Source organism: Orbicella faveolata, unplaced genomic scaffold (assembly GCF_042242905.1).
Source record: "Orbicella faveolata isolate gen_17 unplaced genomic scaffold, um_ofav_v1 contig_13, whole genome shotgun sequence".
NCBI classification, from domain to species: Eukaryota; Metazoa; Cnidaria; class Anthozoa; order Scleractinia; family Merulinidae; genus Orbicella; species Orbicella faveolata.
In genome coordinates this window covers 17,287,501-17,311,753 of record NW_028301540.1, presented here as the reverse complement: position 1 = coordinate 17,311,753, position 24,253 = coordinate 17,287,501, and the positions used below count along the sequence as shown (strand labels likewise).

General features: G+C 40.5%; 1 long non-coding RNA gene and 2 pseudogenes across 1 annotated transcript; all 3 read right to left on the bottom strand.

Moving 5' to 3' along the window:
• Positions 1–11,944: 11,944 nt before the first annotated feature.
• On the bottom strand, positions 11,945–14,258 carry LOC149115391 (uncharacterized; annotated as a pseudogene).
• Positions 14,259–20,883: 6,625 nt separating this feature from the next.
• Positions 20,884–21,437, bottom strand: LOC149115390 (uncharacterized). The gene is made up of 2 exons (XR_016206034.1): positions 21,205–21,437; positions 20,884–20,944 (listed from the first exon to the last, which is right to left on the bottom strand). It is a non-coding gene; the product is annotated as an uncharacterized LOC149115390 (long non-coding RNA).
• A 21-nt stretch (positions 21,438–21,458) lies between these two features.
• LOC149115389 (uncharacterized) overlaps positions 21,459–24,253 on the bottom strand; it is a 6,533-nt pseudogene continuing 3,738 nt past the window's right edge.

Below are 24,253 nucleotides of genomic sequence, written 5' to 3'. Positions count from 1 at the left end.
ACCTGATCATGTAGTAGACAGTGCCATACCTGACAGTGATCAACTACTGTGAGCAGTCTCCTCCTCAGATCATCTGGACTTGTGCAATTCTTCATGGAATAGTAGAGGTGCTGTTTAACACTCGCCTCTAAAAATATAGGCGAATTCAACAACAGTGGTGCAACTCTATATACCTGTTAACCCTTGGGGTTGTACCTAAATATACTAGTTAACTAGGAAAAAAAGATTGCAGTACATATGCTTGTCTGATAGCTCTGAATACCGCTTTTCACCCTCCCATTTCTGTGCACCACTACTTATTTCTTTCATGGCCTTTGCCACTCCCTTCGGTCTTAAAAAGCAACAAGAAATTAGATGAAATAAAGTAAGATTACTGATTCACTGGAAGACAAGGCTTATGATGTTAATTCTAAAGAAATTGAAATGCCATGAAACACCATGTATTGTCTTGTTTTCAAATCCACTCAAAATGTGTAACAAGTGCCAGTAATAATAAGTACAATCATGTGCTTACTGTTGCAATATGAATTGAATTATCAGGTGATTAATTTCTTACTATGCCAAGTGTCAAAAGAATTTTGTATGTTCTGCTGTAAAAGCCAGTTTATTATTTTTGGCACAGTCATGTGCTACTTCTATCACATTGAGCCCTGAAAGATGTACCAGTATACGTTAATAAACTACTGTTACATTGAGAGAACTACATGTAATCTAGGTGCATGACGAATGGTGCAACTGTAAATACCTTTAGCTTGAACAACAGGGATAACTTTTTTAATAGCCTCAAACTCATGTGTTTGGAAGCTCTGAAAATCCACTTTCGTCTCTGTTTGAGCAGCCAGCACTTGTTGCGTCCTGTAAAATAGAAATGCTTCACTGTAAGTGACCTCTGGGTTTTAATTTCATATTGCACTGCTATTACCTATTTAAAACCCAAAATCAATAAACAGGTTATGCACAATAGGCTTCTATAACTTGGTATGCTACTAGTTGAGGGCAGTGGTGCATCAGTACATCGACTCAATTAAATGTGTGGTGTTCTTTCGTGTTTGTTTGAAAGCGTGTACAGCAAGTGTATTGTAGCATGAAATACTAATGTTACAAAGGGATATGAACTGCTGATCATCACTGGTGTTTACATACTGATAAGATACCATTGCTACTGTTGAATGGTAGGCATTAGCTGTTGAGTCATGGTGGCAATCAGGTATGACAGTCTAACAGAGAAGAGTACAGCATTAAAAGACCTTTCTAACATGTTCGTATGTATAAAATATGCAGATGTATGTGCAAGTATCACTCAGAGGGTAGAGCTGTATATTGTGGTAGGTATAAATTTGATTATGCTCAAGGTATCACTGACTTACGGCCTCATCCCCCACTGGGGGCAATAAGGATTGATGATGATGATCACTGACTTACAGCTCCATTCCTGTCCTTGTATGAATCAGTGTTTTGAACCTCACATACACTGCTTGCTATTGATGCCTCTGCAGTTTGATTCAATGTGTTTATATAACCCATGGTGTCATACACTACAAAAAATGTCACAAGTTTCATTACAGGTACTAATATATATTCCAAAAAGAACACCAACACTAACAAACTATTACCTCCTTGCTCAAAAAAGTGTAATGGTGAAGAAGAAAACTATGATAATGATAATGATGTAATATGAACTGAACTACGATGATAACAGTAATAATAATTAGACTTTTGTTTATGTACAATTACCAATATCAGCACCAAGCATATACAGCTGTAATGAGGGCATGATGGAAATCCAGCCTTCAGTGTGCTAGTTTGTTATTATAGTTTACTATAATAATTATAAAATGTTTTCCCATCATAGTTAATAGTATTTCACAAAGAAACATTGACGTTGCTGCACATGTGCAGCGGTGCTGCATACGTGCGTGGAGAGGAAGAAATGATTGTCCAGCCAAGGCGAAGTCTTAATGATCGAGACACCATTGTAGTACGGTAAGAAGTGACACTACCAGCATATATCAGAGTGATTAACACTTGAAATAGGGCAGTATTTAGACAGCCTGTATGATCTGAGGGTGTAAAGCAGTGACAACATAAAACATGCGCGGGGGACGTACACAGGGGGTGACAAAAAACATGATGCCAAGCAAGGGCTGCAGGTCTTGTTGTGAAACATACGTCACAGAGAGCAGAGATGCACAGTGTGAATGAAGCTCTGAAAGGCAATCAGTAGTGATGAGATGGTCATCTCAGTTGCATTGACGAGGACACCAAGGAAGACCATCAAAGTAGCCGGAGGTGAATCCTTTTTGAGAGAGGTACTCAACCCAAGGCAATGTAATAGATCACCCAAGGCCTGGAAAGCGGCGGCCAATTTATTAGGAGTCTCTGCTCCCCGAAATCGGCAGTGTAATTTGTACAAGAGTAGCCGAGATTCTTGCACATAAAGGTGACAGCGGAAGTGGTGGTCTGGCACATCATAGCTGAGGAGCAATAGGTAATCACAGTGCTGGTAGCCGAAGAGATAATAGTCGCAGGGGTCAATATGCAACTAGCAGTATGCTCGACTCAGATCTTTCTTGAACAAATGACAATGCTGGCCTTTTTGACAGACAATATCAAGCAAAGCGTCCGGGCCGGTTAAGCGAAGAGAGAACGGTTCACTGGGGTAAGGGTGGCATGAAGTACCACAGTTGATAGATTGACCAGGAGGGTAACTGAGGTCGACAACGACGCTTGGTTTGCCGGTGTAGCTGAAAGCAATTTGGAGAGGAGAGATCGAGATGTCAACGGAAAGAGGATTGGTAACGAAAGGACCACAGGTGGCCTCAAGGTCACATTCAGAGCTAAGAAAGTCGTTGATGACTGTTGGATTAGACCTGGCAGAACTGTGATTCTGGGCAGACTGGACAGGCAGTGTACTACTGGGAAATCCGACTGGCCAGCAAATTCATAGAAGTCACACAGAGACTTGGCAGGATAATCGTGAAGACAGCGGTGTCATTCAGGACTGTTGAGGTTTGATGGAACCGAAGACGAAGCATGAAGGCGTCGGCGCCGGAAGAATTCTGAAGCCGGGAATGGAGAGCAAGTAAATCCGAGGTAAGTGATGACTTCAGAGGGAAAAGACAAGGGCGATGGAATGGAGATGATGGGTCCGTATGGCGAGCTGGTACTAGAAACTTGTGCTTGGGGCAAGCAAGGGCTTGGTGGTCAGAAAGTTTGGACATGATGCAGACATGCTGCTTGGAGCAATTGCCTGACAAGCAGTTGTTATACTAGGACCATTCATCGCAAATTTGGTCGCACGAAATTGCCGGTTTAGGAGGGGTAGAAATCGCATCGCCACCACCGGGAGCTTTAGCCATTTTCCTTGGGGTAATGTTGGACAGCAAGGACGATGGTGTCAAAAACTGAAGTTTAAGGCGATCAAAAGTGCCCCCCCCCCCCATTTAACCAAACCAAGCTTGAGGGAATGCAACACTATAGTGAAATGATTGGACTGCTGACCACTGATAGGTTGATGTAAGGACCATGAGTTGGCGGAAATGTTCTAGAAGAGTGGTGAAATGGGTTTGGTGGCACTTTGCTGTACAATGACTGAATGCCCAGCCCAAAATTCAGGCATAGATAGTTCATTATACATCTCACCTGGTGCAAAAATGTGTGGCCAGGGCTGCAGGTGTAGGGTCTTCTGGGGTGCCTTTACGTCGCCAAGTGATTTCCCAGGAGGCAAAAAAATCTATGCCTGGGCGAGCTGGAGCGTCAATTCTAGTTTCTTTAGCTCAAGCTCTTGAGTTTCTTTTTAAAGTTGAAGAGCGGCCAGCGAAGGGGTTGAACTCGTGGCAAGGTTCAGACCAGAAAGAGTGGGTGGTGTTTCTATGATGGCTCTTTCTGTGGAAGGTTGTGGAAATGCCGCTGCTTCTGCTGTTGAGGGAGTATCTTTTGTAGTCCGACTTTTTGGGACTGCACCAGTCAGTTGGTGTGGATTTCTTGTCCCTGTGAACTTTCCCAGCGAAGGCTGTCGGCAGGGACTCTCGAGATACGTTAAACAATGCATTCTCGTCAATAGATGGCAGTGTTCCCTACTCATAATCTGAGCTAAGATGACGCTGGCTGTTGCGTGTCGAACGAGAACCTGAAGTCATGGCGAATAGCGCTGTTGGCATCGAATGGAGTGAGGATGAGACAGATAAAGCGAACTCGAATGAGAACTTAGCACACAAAGCTATCTGGCTGACTGCATGGAGACCAGCAGCAGAGCAATCCCTTGTTATTAATTAACCTCATAATAGCCTACTATAAAGGTTACTCCAAAATCAGAACTCACCTAATCATTAACTTATATTGCAAGCGTTTCTGTAGTCAAGTGTGAATGAGTAAAGTGTGCTCGCTCAAAACTAGGGGCAAGAGCAAAAAACAATGGAGTCGGAGGTTAAGCTTTGTCAATAGTTTTTGCTCAAGACCTAAGTTTTGGGTGGTCAGAATGCTGAGTGTTTGAAGAACACTTGTTACTCAATGCTTGCTACGCAAGCTACCTAACCATTAAGCACCACACTCCTTGTTTCAAGCTCTTGGCTGACAAAGTGCCCGTCAACAGTGCATAGAAACCAGGCAAGGAACATGACTTACATCATTAAGAACTGAATCAGGCAAAGGCCCTTGCATTCAGAAGTAGGCTCTAATAGCTCTTTGACTGAGATTCAGAGGTGGTCTTGGTTTGAAGTTTTTGAGATTCACAGGGGGTCTTAGATCTTAGGTCTTAGTTTTTGAGACACCAGGGGCCCGTTTCTCCAAAGGCCTGGAATGTTTTTGCACCTGGAAAAATGTGGATGAAAGAATGTGGGTGATAAAATGCAGATGACAAAATCTAGATGGAAAAATGTGGATGACAAAATGCGGATGATAATATGCGGATGACAAAATCCGATTATAAAAATGCTGATGGGAAAATGTGGATGATAAAATCCTTATGAAGGGACATTTTCCGACAGTCCTAGTTGTTAATAAACCAGGCCCTCTTAAAGAATTTAGGCTGGGAGAATCCAAATTTTTTAAATTCAATCACAAAACAAATCGAAACATTCTTTTACGCCAGTTGAAAAAAAGGAAAAGCCGTGATTCAATAATAACAGACTATTGTAGACTTCATTCTTCTTTCATTACATTGAAGAACATTCACTGTTTACCCCTAAGCAAATTTCCATTGCCGAAAATAGGTATTGTCAAATTAAATGAAACACCACTACATGTACAATAACCGATCGCACAACACTTCCACTGTGCTGAATTTGAGTTTACAAGGCACATGGAGTGTTTGCATATGCACAAGACTCAACACGCACAACACTTCTTCAGAGGTCGGTGACTCTAGTGCAAGTGAAAGAGCACGGACAATGGAGTTTATATAGTGATGATTCCTTGAACAAAGTTACCTTTGTTTCAGGTCAATCAAACTTTGACTGGCAATCTTTGTTAGCCTTTCAGTTTGTGTGCTTTCTTGGGCAGTGAAAAAGCTGGTTCATTAGCATCAAATGGACAGTATAAGACCTTCAGATATCAAACAGGTACACCGGTACAAGCAGTTTTTAAAGAGTTTTTTCTCAGCTTGTGCTCTGCAATTAAGTAAGATGGCACAAAACCAAAATTGAGTTTTTTTAGACCTCTGCAAGGAGTTCTTTTTACATGTAGTGCAGTTCAAACAAAAATTTACTGTAATTTGTTGTAATTGACATTATATGGAATTATTCACTTCTCTTTTTTCATGCATTAATGTAACCTGAACAGTCCACCAGCAACAGCTGAAGGTGGCAATTTAGTGAAGCATGTCATGGCATGGGAATCTAGCAAAAACCTAATTTAGAAATCTGTCCCAGAGATTTTAAAGTACATGTCAATTCCTAACTGAACATATATATTTCACAACACAGTTTTTCTGGTACATTTACATGTAAACAGCTTTGTCAGATCAAAACTAAATAATTTATCATGATCTCGTTACAGCAGAGACGGCATGCATCAATAAAACGACAACAATGATGCCAGAAAATAATTCAGTATTGAATCCCATCAAAAAGGTTGTAATCTTAAATCATACCTTATCACTTTCTGTTGATAATAGCTGATTCTTCTCTTTGACTTTTTAGTGCACCAAAAAGAGCATCCATCTCACAAATATTTTCACCATCAGCCATCAGAGGCAACTACAGTATTAACTTTCTGTGATGATTGAATTCTGTTGACAGATATTCCACTTCGCCCTAACTAAAATATTGAAAATTGGCTGCCACTAAGAGAACATCGTAGTTATTTTCCCCTCATAAGGATTTTATCATCTATAACATTGTCATTCACATTTTCCATCCTCAGTTTTTCTATCTTTATTTTGTCATCCGCATTTTTCCATCTGCATTTTATCATCCGCATTTTCCTGTCCGCATTTCATCGTCTGCATTTTTCCATCCGCCATCTGCCCCATCTGGTCTGCATTTTAAATAGAGACCCACTTGTTTAATGTAACTGGCTTGCACTATGTGACATTTTGCTTACAAACGACGATGAGCTGAACTAGAATCTTGTAAAGTGTGCTCATCCTCTTTCCTTTTTTTTTTCTCGTCAGGCTTTTTGGCACTTCCATTAAGAGGAAAATAGTCAATACTTTTGTTTGCAAGTTTTTCACCACAAAATGTAACGGGTCTAGATGCCGGTCTAAATGGGAAAATCTAGACCACAGTCAAAGTGGATTTCAGCCAATCAAACTCATGAATTCGGTAGCTTAACCAGTCCTTGTGTGAACCATTTTAATTTTCTGTCATTTTGATGTCTGTTAAATGCAGATTGTCATCAACACCATAGTTATGGAAGCCAATCCTTGGGGTCATCTGTCAGAAAATCAATAAATGTAACACTGTGCCATCGATCACTTACAGAACAAAACAAATTGGAAAAGCTTTTTTCGTCTGTATCTCAAGAACAAAAATGCTGTACAGGAAGTTATGTTTTAAGTTCATTTACAGCCATCTTTTAACAGATTTTGCTGAAAATTGGCTGAAATGTGTAACAAATCAATTGCAATATTAATCACATTGCTGTCAGCGATAATTGACGTGTGTAAATGAACTTGATTAAGGTGAAAGGGTAAAAATTCCTTTTTTACGCAAAATTTGTAAACATTTATAATTTCAAAAAAATGTGATCGAAACATTTTGGATTTCCTCATTTATAATAGGCTTCGTCTTGATAAATATTCACTAAGGGTCGGGTTGCACTAGTGGACAAAATTGTTTTTGTTGTGACAAAATTTCAGACAAATATCTGTTTCCGGTAAAAAAAAATTATGTTTTAGGGTCGCACGCAATTTGCATTGCTGTCACACACGCATCAATGTGTCAACAAAAGGAAACTTTCCCGCTCCCGCTAAAAGTGTGTCAGGATATCACGCTATATTTTGTTTTAGATTTTCGCAAGTTGCCGCCGGTTTGATTTCTATTCCATTCATTCTTTTCTTTGTAGGCATCAACTAGGTACTTTATTTTTCTTATACACTTATCCACCATCTTGTTGGTTGTGAACTTGTTGTTAATTGCCTCGGCAATCGCAGGCCAAGCGTTTCTTGCATTCTTGCTGTTAAGCATATCCTGCTTCTCAGCCCATAATTGCACCAAGTACTTCTGTTGTTCGTTGGTGCAGTTCTCGTATTTCTTGGACTGGCTTTCAAAAGTTTCTTCTCCAAGTGAAGCCGGTGAGGAGATGCTGCTGCCTGAGCCATGACTGAATTGATAAGGACCTAATGTTAGTTGACTCTGCGGTAGAATGGAACGTAGACACGAATATAGATTTGCTTAAAGTCTTATTTTAATCGCCATGTGCTTGGCCCGACAAGAGATTACATGATGCATGGGGCATGCATGCCCGTATATGATGTGTCACGCTGGACATACCGTGACATCCCCCTCTTTTTGAAAAAGAGGTCCTAGTTACATACGGATAAATTGATAAAAGGGGACATGATAATCAATGCTAATCAAATTAATCAAACGTCTATCAAACAACAACAGGAACTAAGAACAGTTTCATGGGTGTAAATAGAAACCCAATGTCAATAAAAGAGTTTTTTGTTTGTCCCTATTTAATCTTTGAACTTGGTTGGGATGCGGGTGATGCGTCCAGTCCTTGTAACTTGGCTCTTTGGGTGATAACAGGTTCCTTCACTGGTTACAACAGCACCTGCTGGCTCGAGATCAATTTGCCTCTTGCTGCACGGTAGTTGGAGAGACAGTGACTGATCTGGTGTCGGTGTACTGTCTTGAGGACTGGCTTCTGACAACGGAGGTGGTCTGGTTGCCTTGTCATTGGGTATGTGTGCGTCTTTGGAGTCGTCTACTGGAGTCACTGTACCGATAGGTGGAGTGTTACTGCCAGCTGAGGGGGGGTATTTCACTCTGGCTCCTTGGTCTCAGGTGCTCCCTTGTTCTCTGGTGGATCTTCCCTTGAATGTCCACTGTGTAGGTTCGGGGGCGCTCCATTGGCTGTGGCCTATTTAGCACAGTTCCTGGCTGCCAGGTGTTCTTCAAGGTGTTCCAGACGAACACTGGTTCTCGGTTGTTAAGGGCCTTCTTGTCACTACCAGCCTTCCTGTCATAGAATACTGCTTGCCTCTCTTGGCATTTCTGGTTAGCTTCATGGTGGAGGTCATCATTTGGGTGTTTGGACTTCAGTGTGCTTCTGCTGCTTGGGAGTGTCGTTTGGGGTTTACGTCCAAACAGCAACTTGTGGGGTGATGGCATCTGGTCACTAAGGGGAGTCGTGCGATATATCCATAAGGCTGTGTAAGTGCATTCCTTCTCCTCTAGTGCTTTTCTTAACAGTGACTTGCAGGTTCCAATTGCCCTCTCTGCCAGGCTGTTGGCTTGGTGGTGGTATGGGGAACTACAGTGTAGTGTGATGCCACTTTGTTCGCATTTGGTTTTGAATCTTTCGCTGATGAACTGAGATCCGATGTCGGCAATGATAGTGGCTGGTAGGCCATATTTTGCAAGGATGCTTGTGAAGTGGTTGCACACGGTGTGGCTGGTCATGTCATTGAGGAGTCTTATCACAGGGAATCTTGAGTAATAATCGATGACCATGAGGTACCTCTCCTTGTTAAATTCAAAGATGTCCGTGTCGAGCTTCTCCCATGGTCGGGTTGGAAGGTCTGGCTGCAAAATGGGTAGTCTGGGCTGAGCTGGCTTGTGTTTGTTACACAGATCGCAGTCCTTTACCATCTGCCTGATGTCAGCGGAGATACCGGGCCAGAACACTGATTCTCTAGCTCGGAGGATGCATTTGTTCTCTCCTTGATGTCCCAGGTAGATCGCTTGGAGAACTTGGTTTCTCATGGAGGCTGGTACGACGATCCTGCTACCTTTTACCGTCCTCTAAAGTGAGGTCACATCGGAAGTTCCAAAACTCCCATAGTTCTTGTGGGCATTGTTTTCTGTAGGGAGGCCAGCCATTGTAGATGGTATTCTTCAGTAGATTCATGGTAGGATCTTGTACTGTAGAGGACTTTACTGCTGTTAGGTCAATGGGGTGGATGTTACGCTGTGATGCGGTGTCCTTAGTCGTAGTCTCAGTGCCATGTGTTGCTCTCGTGTGACACACTCGTGACAGGGCGTCGGCAACTGGGATGGATCTCCCTGGCTTATACTGGACATTGATATCAAATCACAGGCATCTAAGAAGTAGCCTCTGCAGCCGGCCTGGAGCTCTCGACGTATGCTCTTGTTGAGGTCCTTAGGATCAAGGCAGAGTCTGATCTTCTTGCCTTCAGGAGTTTCTCTGATGTTACATACGATTGAGTTTACCCAGTCGGTTGGCTTGGTCATGGCTGTGATGACATCGTCCGCGATCATTTTATCAAGTTCCTCCTTGTATAAGGGAAGTATGTGTACTGGAACGGTGCGTGGCGGGTGGATGACTGGGACAGGATGGTCAATTAGCTGAATGTGATACTTCTCTCCCAGAAAACAGCCTAGCTTGTCGAAGCAATCTTGGTATTCTTCCATAACAGTGGGCTTGGATAGCTGACCACGTTGTGCCTCAGCTTCTGTCTTGGTTGGGGGAATGGTGTTAACTTCATCTAAATTTGTTGATATTATTCCCAGATCCTGGCATGTCGGCCCCCCAGCATAGATGGGCTTCCTGTGGCTTCCACGATGTTGAATTTGATATTGGCTGACCTGTCCTTAAAGGAGACCTTTAAGGTGGCAACACCAAGGTTTTCTATTTCAGAGCCTCCATATCCTCTAAGGACATTGCTGCATGGAAGGATAGTAATCGGGAATGGGAAGTGCTGTAGGTCTGTGGAGGTGATGACGCAGGCATTTGCTCCCGTACCTACTTTCAGGCTCATGTCATGGACTTCATTAATCTTGACCTTGGCAAAGATTTTGTCTGGGTGGCTGTCGAGGGCATTTAGTGAAATTTCTTGGGTTTGCTGGTGCTTTGTATATACTACTATAGAATTCCTGTAACAACCCCCTCCCCTCCTCACCCCTTAAGAAAAGGATACTGGGTTCAAAAGTTCTTTCAACCTAACAGGGCTCCCAAATATATAATGCAAATTGGACTTAAGTTTAGTTTTAGCTGTAAGTAAGCAATACAATTTCAAATTTAAACAGCACTTTGAAAGGTAGTTTCTAAATCTTTGTTGCAAGTGTTGATTGTTCCCTAGAATATACAATAAGTAAAGATTAGTCAGAAGGTAAACTCTGCACATGAGCCAATTGGTCCATCAGGCTGGCACGTATCTCCGGTTTCTGTAGCCTGAGGCAACCAGGAGTATATCTTCTCCCCACTGGATGGCATGCTAGTCTATCACAGAATTACCCCTCAGCATTAATTTTGCTGGTACCCATTTGTACACCTCGGTGGAGAGGGGTACTGTGAGAGTAAAGTGTCTTGCCCAAGAACAGGACACTGTCCCTGGCAAGGTTTTGAACCAAGACTCAACACTAACAGTGAAATGGACGACAATTGGAAACTCTTTCCAGTATGTTCAAACAGTTCCTCAGTGTTTTCTTTCTGAAGTATTAATGAATGATAATTTTTCCTTTTAAAAGGCATATGTTGCACACCTTACCTTAAATCCCATGGCGTTTCAAGGCCAGAGGCAACTTGATGAAGAACTCTCTGTCCACAGAACAGTTAAATAAAAAGGTTAGATGTTATCATTAGGTTATTAAAATTAAACAGTTAACCACGTTGTAAAACATGTCTCAAACTGCCTCTCAGCCGAATTTAATTTAAGTAAATCATGCATGCTATACTCTTTTTTGGCTGCCTGACCTCGTCTAAAAATTCCCAAATATGCCTGGTCACCATCCTTGCCATTAGCCGGCATCAGCAGTATCATGAACATCATCAATGCACTTGATGATGAGGGAGGATCAGCTGATGCTCAATGATGACAAGACTGAGTTCCTGATTATAGGTACTCGTCAGCAGCTCTCAAAAGTTTCAATCCAAAGCATCAAGATTGGGCAGACTGAAGTCTCTCCTGTAGCCTCTGTGCGTAATCTAGGCACATGGTTTGATACGCATCTAGATATGGGAACTCACATTACAAAGACTTGTAGCAGCGCTTTCTATTACTTATACAATATACGTCATATTAGGAAATATTTATCCAGAGAATCAACTGCGAAATTAGTTCATGCTCTTATTAGTAGTAGATTGGATTATTGTAATAGCCTTCTGTATGGAATCCCGGAATATCAGACTATGAAATTGCAATGTGTTATGAATGCGAGTGCAAGACTTATATACAGTAAACACCCGCATATAAGAACACACAATTTCAGAGGTCAGACTGATTGTGTTCTTATTTATCGGATGCTTAGTGAAAAATCAGCCTCAGGATGTTCTTAAATGTTCTTAAATTTTTTTAAATTCAGTGCTGTACAGCATAAAAAATGTTGCTAGAAATTTTAATCATGTTTTTGGACAATTACATAAATTGATGGAACAATAATTAAAAACCTAATGTTCAAATAGGTCTACTGTAATCAGTAATGTAACAAAACAGTAACAAGAAGGGTGTATGTATAGTTCTGTGGCAGATCCATATGCTGCCCCACCCTTGAATTGCCTAAAGTAGAGGTCCACTGTACATCTGCAAATCTGAAAGTCTGATTTACTACTGTGTTGACATGTACATCAGCAAAACAATAACATTAAGGGTTTGTACTCTTGTTATTGTTTGTAGATCTGTAACCCAAAAGCCAGCTGTGCATCTTAAAAACTGTATTCGTCCAAGCCCTGGGGAGAGATTTTCTCGTCTCCTGAGCCATCAGTTGTCATTAGGCAGCCGGTCTTTTCAAAAAGCCGTCTTAGAAAGTCTTTGCTTTCTTTTAGTTCACTCCAGGCTCCCCAGTCCATTGAGTCATAAGTATTCGCCTGTCCTTTGCAGAAAGTCTATCATGCCATTTTTCAAGATTGTCATCTATCTCCAACCACCTGTCCATTGCAGCAGCAATTTTCACTTTCATCATCCTTCCACATCCTGCATCAATTGGCTGAATTTTATCAGTATGGTTTTCTGGTAGCATGTACACAGAAGTACTGATTTCATTCCTACATGTCTCGTGGAACTCTTTGGTTTGTTGGAAGGACACGTCTGCAAATAACACCTTTTCCTGGTCAGTTTTTCCAACCCCAGGAATGAGTGTTTTCTTGCACCATTGCATATTTGTCACCTCATCCATCCAGGCATTTTGCTGGAAATACACATCAACTCTTTTATCATATTGTTCTTTCTCTTGAGAACTAACATTCCCTTTCCCTCTAAACACAAGGGAAGGCTTTACATTCTGTTCTCCTTCACCTCTTATGCAAAGTTGCAAAGTGGCTTGCCTTTTATCCAGACCTGATGATGGTTGTGCAACCCAGACTTGTTTATTGCCACGTGAGTCATAGGTAGTCCCTTGGTCCACCACGAATGGAAGAGGAACCTGGTCCACATTGTACCTGTTTTCAGGAGTCCACCTGCCATATTTGGGGTCAGTCATAGTTGATCTGTTCCGCCTCCTCTGTGTTTTCAGGGATTTCCTCAAATTTTGATGGAACTTCTGGATGGTTAACCTACCATCATGAGCAGAGTTTTTCTTCTTGTTTGTTCTTCTTCTCAGTACTATATCGTGCCTTTTTTTAAACCTTTGGAACCAGTTAGAGCTTCCTTTGAAACTTTCAGCCTCCTTTTTCCCATAAGTCATCTCAATTTTTGCCTTCATCTTTTTCCTGAACCACAGTTTTGTAATCTTGCATCCAGCTGCTCTACAAACTTTGAATTCAGCAATCAATAGATTAGCTGCAAGTGGATACCTCTCACTCTGCTTCGATCGCCCAGCCACAATTTTTCTTCTCTGCCTTGCATCTCTTATATTCCCAGAATTTTTTCCCTTTTTATTTAGTTCTAGTTCCTTCAGAATTTGGTTTCTGTTTTTGTTCCACTTTTGAATCAAAGATCGATGAACTCCTTTCTCTTTTGAGACGATGTTGTATCTATGTTTTGATGATTTCAAAGAATCAAAAAGATCCAGGGTTTTCTTTTTGAATTCAACTGTGTACGATTTTCGCTTCTTACTTCCCCTTCTCTTGTTTCCAAGACTTTCGACTTCGTTACTGTCTAGAACAATGGGATCATTACTTCCTGACTGGCTAGCCTCAGGCAATGAGCAATGGGCATCTGCTTCCTTTCCATTGGCAAACATATTCTCTTGCTTTGAACCCTTGTGTGAGTTCTCGGTCATCGGGTGTTTGAATTTCATGTGGCTGTCAAGGTATTGTTGACCTCTGAATGATTTACCACAGACGTTGCATTTTACTTCAGCGCTTTTAGATATCTCAGCTGTCTTTTCCATCGTTGGCATGATGTCAAGCATACAACCATTCTTCAATTCTACTTTTTTTCGAACGCCACAATCGAATAAAGTCCGATTCATCTTTGTTTTAGCTTAATATATTCAGCTCATAAAAATTCCAAACAGTGAAGTTCAACACACGAGGAAGAACACTTTGTGCGCCTCTGCATTGGCCAGCGGTTTCCTTTGTTATATTACCCGGGAACCACTTCGAGCACTGCCAGGTTGTGCGAGTGAGGAACCGTCTTGGAATTCGTGAAAAACCTTGACAGATTTTTAAGGATAAACCCACACACATTAGAATAATGACGAATGAATATGAACTATATTTAGAGGCAAGCACAAGGGGTTATCATGCTTATTTCAAGGACGCCACAGTGTACATTGGAGAGATTCTTATATGCGAAATGGAGCCCAATAATCGCCACAGCAAGTATGCAGTTGTGGTAAAAAATGAGGACGACAGGATTGTTGGTCATGTCCCTATTGAGCTTTCTAAACTCTTCTTCAAATTTCTATCAGAGTATGGCAAAATTGAAGCAGAATGCATTGGAAGTAGAATAAACAAAGGGCGAGGAAAAGGACTAGAGCTACCAGTAGACTTTAGACTAGTTGGGAATGCTTGATATCTCAAGAAACTTCTCAAGAAATTACAGAAAAAGAACATTGAGTTCAATTACCAATGGAAGCTGAGCAAGATACAGAAGTGTTGAGTTTGAACTTCAGTTATTTTCAATAAATTTGAATGACATAATGGGCAACAAAAGACTGGACAAGTATTTGCAAGCTTTGATCAACTACAACTGTGATTGACCTTGATACAGCTATAAAATCTTATGTTTTTCTCTATCAATACAGTAGTTTATAGTATTGTAAAGGCAAAAAATGTAATTCATGATATTAGATATTCTGAAGAGAACAAAGGTGCCCAAAACTTAGCTAATACCATTGGTCAGCGGGTGTGTTTATGGTAATTTGTGTAATTTTGACACCCTTCCCATTTTATAAGAACGTTATTTTTTTTTCCAGGCTGATACTGTTCTTATAAAAGTGGTGCTTTATTTGCCAAATTTCAGCCTGATGTTCTTAATCCATGTGTTCTTATATGCGGGTGTTTACTGTATCGTGCGCACAAGTTCTGTCATATAACACCTCTACTCGCAGAATTACATTGGTTACCAGTGCGCGCCAGGATACATTACAAGATACTCTTGATAACTTTTAAAATTTTGCATGGCCTATCACCTAAATGCCTTTCAGATTTAATTAGTATTCAACAGCCTTCGTCCTACCATTTGAGGCGCAATGACATATCTTATCTTAGCATATCTATATTTTTATTTCTAATTATCTTTTACCCATTTAATGTAAATATTTTTTATGATTTTGATAGAAAGATTTGTAAAATTTTAGTTATTAATTACTGTTGTGATGCGCTTTTGAATATTTTATAGAAAAGGCGCAATACAAATAATAAATGTTATTGTTATTGTTATATCTCCATGAAATACCTAAGACACCTTTACAATGAGAATTATGGCTTCCTGTTGTTGAAGATGAAAGCAGTATTGTTGTTTACCTTCTAAATGAACATAATTCTACTTTGCTGTCATATTGCAGTGGCCCTGATACATGAGAAAGCTGCATAGGATTTCTTTACTCCTTTGACTTCCCAATGCATGGGAAGTATTAAATTAATCCTCAAATCTCTAAATTTGTATTATGGGATAACTAAGTTTGGTGGGAATTATTCTTCTCGTGAATGAAATTTTGGTTACAAAATCTTTTTGTTGAACTCCCTCTGCAGAATCATGTTTATGCAACCCTCTCTGGCCGTCAACAGGAACATGGAACATTCCGGAACATCCCGGAACATCGAATAATTACAATAATTATGAGAAAAATACATAAAATTAAATTTTTAAAACCAGCATAAACAAAAAGGAACTGGTATCAGCTTGGAATATAAAAAACAAAAACAAAAACATTACAAGAAAAATCAAAAAAAATAATAAAGAAAAATTTAAATGACTGCAATGAGTGAAGGCTCGCAACTTACTGGTAGTAGACTAATCCATTCCTTCCAGTCGTTCGCTATCAGTGACTGTCCCTTATTCCCAGATTTCGTTCCTCATAAAAAACCAAGATGGCTGCATTCGAACTCTTTAATCAGACCGAAAAAAATGGGTACAAGAGTGTGATTTCGTTATTCAAATCATTAGGTCAATTTAAAGTTATGCGTATACACGATTTCTCATGAAGAAACAGTTTCTCTTCATGAGATAGAAATAGAAACTCTTCGGCATTGAGTTTCTTGTTTAAACTAGTGCGGACTACTCGAGCTCTGATGATTTATTCTATAATAACTTGCTTGTTACCTGGGCTTCCAGAAAGGCCTAGTCTGCACTTGGTGGGTCATAGTGCCATGCGTTCCTAGCAGAAAGCGCAAAAACTGGGGATGATTTGTAACATGAAAACGGAACAAGCTGTGATGCTCAGACGAACTCCTTCTATGTTGAAGAAATCAGGGATCTTTGTGAAGAGAACTTCGAAGGTGAGGCAAACAACATGAAATTGGATAAAGAAAATGCCCAATGAAGCAACTTCCATACTAAATATCTGAGCTGAGGTCTTGTGTTAAATATCCTGGTTGTTTTATTTGTTTATATTGTGTTTTTGAAGTGCACAATTTGATCTCATTATTGCAATATGAAGCCCAAGTAAATGCTCTTGAAGCATATAGTTTTATAACAGCTCTGCACCATAAATTTACGTCTATCACAAACTTTCAGACCCTGTTCAATGTATGGCAAAGGAAAGCATTATCTCCAACTCGAACCATCATTTATAATGCATTGAATGACAAGTTGTCACACTTTATAATCTGTAAACATGAACAAATACAGAGATGTAGCTCTTGCCCAAACAATCTGAAGAACAGCAACTTTGAAGGGGCATTTTGTACTGAGGAAAAAACACAACCTGTCAGCAAACACAATTCAGTGCCCCACTCCACATGCTCTTAATGACCTAAGATTTTAATTGCATTTTATAATAAAATCATAAAACGATGACATTTATGTAGTTTCAGCATTGCCACTTCCAAATCGCTGGTCTACCAGTTGAGTCGACAAGGGCATAAAAAGAATGAAACAAACAACAATAGAACAATAGGCTAAAACGCAAGGTAAACAGTGAAAACTGCTACATTTCATCTAGTTTCTTTGTTTTAGTACATCTTTCATGGGTAGTAAAAGGTTTCAACAAAATTGCCTCTTTTTCCTTTTTTCTTTTCAAGGCATTAAGTAATGGTTCGCGTAAGAACTGTAGCGGAATCAGCGGGATTCCGGCAGCGGCAGCCGTTTACTACAAGCACGAAATAATTACCAAAGAGCAGCTCTGATTGGTTTTCAACCAAGAAGCGCCAAATTCAAAAGTTTTTCCCTAAACCTTAGCGCTGTTTGGCTAAAAAAATGAAAGAGAATTGAACAGGCTCTTGTTCGCACATAACTATCTATTCTCATGCAATTTCATCAGATTTGCATGTGGGGAAGTGCTGTTTGAAGACAAATTTCTTCGTGTAGTGAACATTGATTGTCAAAAACAAGTTCTGCTTTCTATCTCCGTCAAAAGGTTTTAGCAATGATCATATCTCATTGGTGCGGCATGAGGAGATTATCACACCTAATCGAAGGATAGTGTTGCTTTGCCGCCGCATTTTCTCACGCGGTCTTCCCAGTGATAAATATTTTCCTTTATTTTCGTCAATTGCAACTCAAAGTATGGCTGAAAGGTGAGTTTTTCGTTTTCCGTTTATTTTTTTAAGTGTCGATCTTTGTAACTTAGACATTTGCCGTTTTGCTTTACGTCAGAAAGCGACGTAGTGAAGATGAAACAAAAGCGGGAAGCGTGCCAGGACACAGACTGAACCAAACGTATGTATTAGATAGTGTTCATATGAGATAACAATTTTACTTCTTTATTGTAAGAACGTTTCACTAGCGGTATCGTTTTTGTATGTTCCTTTACTAGACTTTCTTCTGGATTTTAGAGAATAGTGGCAAATGTGTAAGATGTCAGTATTACACAGGAACTAAGACCATTGATACTTTTTCTGGCAGAAAATTCACCTCTACCGACTCTACGGTAACAACTACCGCTCGCAAAAGAAGATCCAAGTGGTGGACAAGCTGAGGAAAGGAAAAAGTGTTGCCGTGATTGCTCGCCAGTTGGGAATTGCCGAAGCGACCGTCGAGGTTTACGCAATCGATTGTTTTGCCGCCAACGCACCTCTGGACAAAACAATACTCGCTCGTCACATGGAAGTCAACTCCGAGTCCTTCCAACTAATAAAGGGAGCGATTGAAGGTTGTAAGGAGGGTAAATTACATACCGTCAAAGATCACCTGGATGATGTTTTCTCCTACAACCAGATTCGCTTAGTACTCGCGTGTATGATTCGCGATTTGGAAATTGATTAGATCCATATTGCAATTGTAAGCTTTGCGGAAAGCAGGGGCCTTACATTTTGTCTGTTTTTATCACTAAGATACTGCGGTTACTTCTTATTCAGTGAGTTTGTTTTCAAAACTATTGCCCTTCAATTCCTAGTTATCTATCAAACATTTATGTCGGAGACCCAGGGGGATAGCCGGTGTGCGAAAGCTTGCAAGATGGACAAACTTTGGGGCACCCATTATACCCGAAAAAAAGTTTCAACCCTTCCCGACTATCCCCTGGGTCTCTGATGAAGTACTGCACAAGAACTATAAATTCAAGAAGTAAACAGTACACCAGACAACTCGATTTTTAAAACATTGTACGGTGTGTACTGACCAAACTGTCACAAGAAATAAAGAACTTGAATAAATAAACGAAGTTGATTTGTATATATTCTAGTCAAACTTTTTTATATATATAATGCAGGTGGTTTTTCCAGAGTGCTCTCGCATGAACCTGTTTACAGTAATAACCCTTTCATCAAGACCAGCCCTACATTTCTTTCCGAGTCGATTGAGTTGATATGCCAGCACCCGCACGTCAGGTTACTTTCGGGTGTACTCGCGAGTTCCTGTCGCTAGACCATAGTGACTAAAAAGTGGGGATGCTCATTGCCACTGAACATGAATGCCTTCTTTTTTTGAAGGAAAAAAAAAGGACCCCTCACAAGAAGGCCTGACAGCCAATAACTAGGTAAAATTGTCAATCAAGAAATGCTGTATTGATGTTTTTATGGCAATTCAGAACAATAACTCAGTGTTTGGCCCCCCATCCAGATCCTTGTACACTCAATTGGGTAAAAAAACATGCAAAACAACATCTACTACAACCTTTAGTTGTCTATTCCTTTTTTATTTTACAAGATGGATACCCAAATGTCTTCCTAAATTGAATAACAGGAACAATAAAACAAGGTAACATTCATGAGCTGGCCATTTATCACAAAAATGTCAAGTCCCAAGAGAAGAGATGTATAGATATTATCACTGTCCAAAAAAAAAACAAGAAAACAAACGTAAATATGGAGCCTGCAGCTATACATGATCAAAGAGGCCTTGATCTAAAAGACAAAACAGACATAAAACACTTTCCAGGTAGAGCAAAAAGTGTACTTATGCAACATAGCTTACGGATATCACTGATGTAGTACCCAGTTCATGATTCCAAGTGTTTCGTGACATTCTTGCAAACCATACTGCAAGGTCAACAGCATGTCCAGGTGGAGCAAAAGAGATCAGTGCTCCACTCCCAATGTGGCTATGGGAATCCACAATCATGGTGGACTGATCTGTATTAACAATTAGTAAAAATCACTTTCCTTGAGTAACAATTACATAGCAGCTTTGTTTTAAGGACAGATCACTGAAAATATCTGACAGCTGATTGTTACAATTGCGCCCAAAAATATCATACTGGTTCTCAATGTAGTTTACACCACATTCATCCCTAGCTAATCAACAGCTTCGTCAACAGCAACATCAATTGCATCAGTGTCATACAAGTCATCATGAATTTCATTGCCCTTCAAAATAGCCTCCCTCAGGGATACTTGCCACTCACAATCTAGTGTCACACCATCTGAAGGTGGCTTAAGACAAGATAAAAAATACAAATTACCAAAATAGAGGGCAATAAATGTGCATGCATTACTACCCAACCGACCCAACAGTTTGGACTGACTGAAATTCACTGGAAAATTCCACTCTGTAATACATGGGGTATGAGAGCTGGGAATCCCATACAAAGGTGAAGCATGAACTTGTGGTGAAACAGTGGCTTGAAGTGTGAAAGGTGCTCCGGATGCAACAGAAGTGACTCGCACTGTGTTTCCCGAAGTCGTGGGAGCAGTTTGCTGGACTGGCACAGTTGAAGCAGTGGTTTGAAGTGTGGAAGGTGCTACAGATGCAACAGGAGTGACTCGCACTGTGTTTCCCGAAGTCGTGGGAGCAGTTTGCTGGACTGGCACAGTTGAAGCAGTGGTTTGAAGTGTGGAAGGTGCTACAGATGTAACAGGAGTGACTCGCACTGTGTTTCCCGAAGTCATGGGGGCAGTTTGCTGGACTGGCACAGTTGAAGCAGTGGTTTGAAGTGTGGGAGGTGCTACAGATGCAACAGGAGTGACTCGCACTGTGTTTCCTAAAGTCGTGGGAGCAGTTTGCTGGACTGGCACTTTTGAAGCAGTGGTTTGAAGTGTGGCAGGTGCAGCAGAGGCAACAGAAGTGACTCGCACTGTGTTTCCTGTGGTCGTGGGAGCAGTTTGCTGGAGCGTCACAGTTGAAGCTGGCACAGGTACGGAAGATACAGTGGAGGTGCATGTAGAGGGTGTGACTGGCACTGTGGTTCCTTGAGGGGCAGAATTGGATTGCTGGAGTGGCACTGTTTGTAGCGGCCGGTGACTCTCGAGCGAACTAGAGGTGTCGTGAGCCAGTGAAGACGACTTTTAAAGATAGGACTACTTTACGGGCTGACGAAATAAAGCACGCTGATGTGTAGGACAAATTGATTTATTTCCTTGACACCAATTGCGATAATCGTTGTTTAGCCGTAAACTGAAATTTGATTAAAAATAAAGCATAAGCTACTAAAGAAACAGTTCTTGCGAGCATTGAGGTCCACGTCATACTTATGTACTTAACTTACACTAAACTGCGACGAAACTAGAAAACTAACCTAAACCTTATGACTGCAGGGCAGTAGAAAACAGCAAGTCTATATACGGAATTGCAATAACTAATAAGATACGATCGATAAGAAAACTAACTGAGAATTCCGTGGAAACTAACTATTAAAAGGTAAAGACAACACTTACATATCAGTCCTACGCTTGCCTCTAAAGGTAGACTGCTTTGGCTTCACTAGGCGGTCACTTTTAACTTCTTCAACTTAGGTGACTTGCGTTCGTGGTGAAAGCGAGGATACAACTGACAAATCTAATAGCTACGTGCACGTACAGAAACTATAAGGCTGAATTGTTCCTTTGATTAGAACGGAACTACGTAATACTGCGGTAAGACTACAATAGATCATTGAGCGTTCATCACACTGTTAAAGAAATCATTTGACCTACTCCTATATGTGGTATTCCAGCTGCAAGACTATTGGCCTGTCCAGTGAGAGAGTTAAGTGCAGCCTTTCTTTTCTGGTGATATGTACTCCACCAGTTCTTTATCTGGTTCTCCTTTAGGGTTTCAATGCCACGCTGTTTCATTACTTCCACAACATCCTCTGGTTTAGCACGAATACCACTTGTTGCTTGGCGGTCATAAAACTCTATCATTATTTCTTTCTGAGCCATGGTAAATAGCACCCGCTTTGCTCCACCCTTTTTTATAGCAAAGCCCGCTTTTGGCTGTCTTTCCATATAGGGATACTCTGCAACTGGACTCTTATTGACTGGCTGCAAGGGCACTGGTGCATGCTGTATGAAGTGCACACTGTATGGTTCTCTAGTTTGACCATCAGTTTGGTTTCCTGCAGTTCTGGCTTTGTGTGATACATCTTCTTTGACTGTTGCTCCAGTGGCACCTGCTATTGGCACACTCCTCCCTGACAAGGACTGAAGCTGTGATTTGGTTTTACTCAGGGTCTTTCCGGCTCCGACTAATGAGCGACAAACAATGCCACCAGAAAATTCACCATCAACAGGAAAGGAAAAACTGCCAAACAATGAGATGTCTTTCAGAGTTCCCACACTTTTGGGTGCTTTCTGTCGGTCAATTAACAACTGGAAGCAGGAGGTGTTCTTTATACTCTGCAAATATGCAAAAAAAGTTGGCTCAGACAACTGGACACTGATGGCACACAGCTGCTATCAAAGTATATATACTGAGCTGGATTAAAGTGCCCATAACCTAATTTGTTTTATTTTCTCACTTTAATCTACACACAGTTTTCAATTTAAACAAATGCAAAAAAACTATTTGAGAAATCTTTCAATTTTGCTGTGATTTTGGCTCACCAATCGTCTTTGTCTTCTCTCAAAGTTAAATTCAGATTAGAACATAGGTTATGGGCTCTTTAAGAGTATAAACAGCTGAAGACATCTTCCAAAAGTTGCATAATACTAATTAATTTCTTGTATGCCTACCCAGGTGTTTTAAAAGAAGGCAACTAAAACTCTTACAAAGTTAAAATGAATGTAGTGAAGCATACTGTTTGTTGAAGATGCTTAATAAAAATTAATCCATTAAAAGCATCTTTAAAAGGATGGTTTGAGGTATCTCTATCAAAAAACTCCAAACATTGTATATACATATGAAATAAATGTGATGGTACATTTCCAGCCTGGTGAATGAATGAGAATGATGTGTTATTCTAGAAAGTGACACAGGCATACTCGGAAAAAGCCTGTATGCCTGTGTCACTTTCTAGAATAACACATCATTCTCATTGTATATACATGTAGTAATTTATAGTAGCCAATTGTAGATACTCTTACCCCTATCAGCTCACCAAGCTGTTCACCACTTTGCAAGTTGTTCCCAACACGGACCCATCGGACAATTTTGTGACTTATGTGTGCAAAATGGGTGTCTAGCACTGTTTTGCCCTCGCCTGCCTCGAAGTTATTGTATTCCACAAGTGTCAAGTTGAAGGACTGATTGACTTCAGCCAGGTACACAAGCAGTCCAGTGTTGTGATAGTGCGGGCCATTGTCTAGCAAACAAACAAGAATAACTATTACAATGCGTACATGTAGGTTGATGGTTAAAATACCATATTTGGCCTTTTTTCTACTACCTGTAATGAAGAATATTAAAATATGCTTAAATAATTTAGACTACATATTTGCCTCATATAATAATTTATACCTGTACCGACATGTATGGGTGGATGCTTGTAAATATGCATCTGCATGGGGATTGATAAAACTCAGACACAGAAAAGACCCCCCTTTCAGCCCTTTGACCCCTAAGCATCTATCTAAACATCAGAGTACATTGTTTCAATTATTGTGTTACAATGTTTGAAAGAAAACAAACAAAAATATTAAAAGAATACACTGGCAGCAATTACATTGACTTGTGTCCATCTACTTGAATTTTGCCTGACAATAATTATACAGTGGAACCCTGCCTTACAGCCACCCCTTTAAAATGGCCAGATTTTTGTGGCCCGTTGGTGGCCAGATTGATGGGGTTCCACCATAACAATAATGATAACAATAACAATAATAATGGCAGCTACTCACCAGAAAACAAATGAAGAAGCTAGTCATAAAAGGGGATAAGTGACGATTTTGGTTGCTTTTCTTTTTTCTTGCTCCAAATTAGCTGAAGTTTTGCATGTGGTCTTCAATGTAATAGAAAAATGTGATTCTGTATTTTTGTCACTGGTTTTTGCTTTGTTTTCGAGTTAAAACGTAGGCAAAAAACTTGGCTTTTCCTAGCCATGTCTTTAGGAGTTTATTTGTTGAACAGCAAACAGGCAGACTTTATAGTGTATGAAGTCAAAACCAAATCCCACAGCATATAGAGCGGAAATCTGGGAACGGATTGTTTACACCGGTTATTGTGACGTGAACACAACACGTGAATCGATCGAGCGTCAAACGAAATGCCATCAAACAAAAAAGAGATGTGCCGCATTTGAGCTCTGTCAACTAATATCTTAAGCATTGTTTTAAAGTACCTTGTGTGCCTACCTGGTGGTTGAGAGGCATCATAAGGCCTCGATAAACCCGTAAGTCATCAGCACGTTTTAAAGAATCAAAATGTGTTCTGAAACTTCGAAGGCAGCTGATATACCGTAATCGTGTTATCGGCATTCGAAGTCAGATCGAGCCAGGTAGCAAAGTCCAAGAGCAGTTCTTGCCCAAGAAAAATACCCTCTGGTGAGTTGTGGCCCATTTGCCAAGC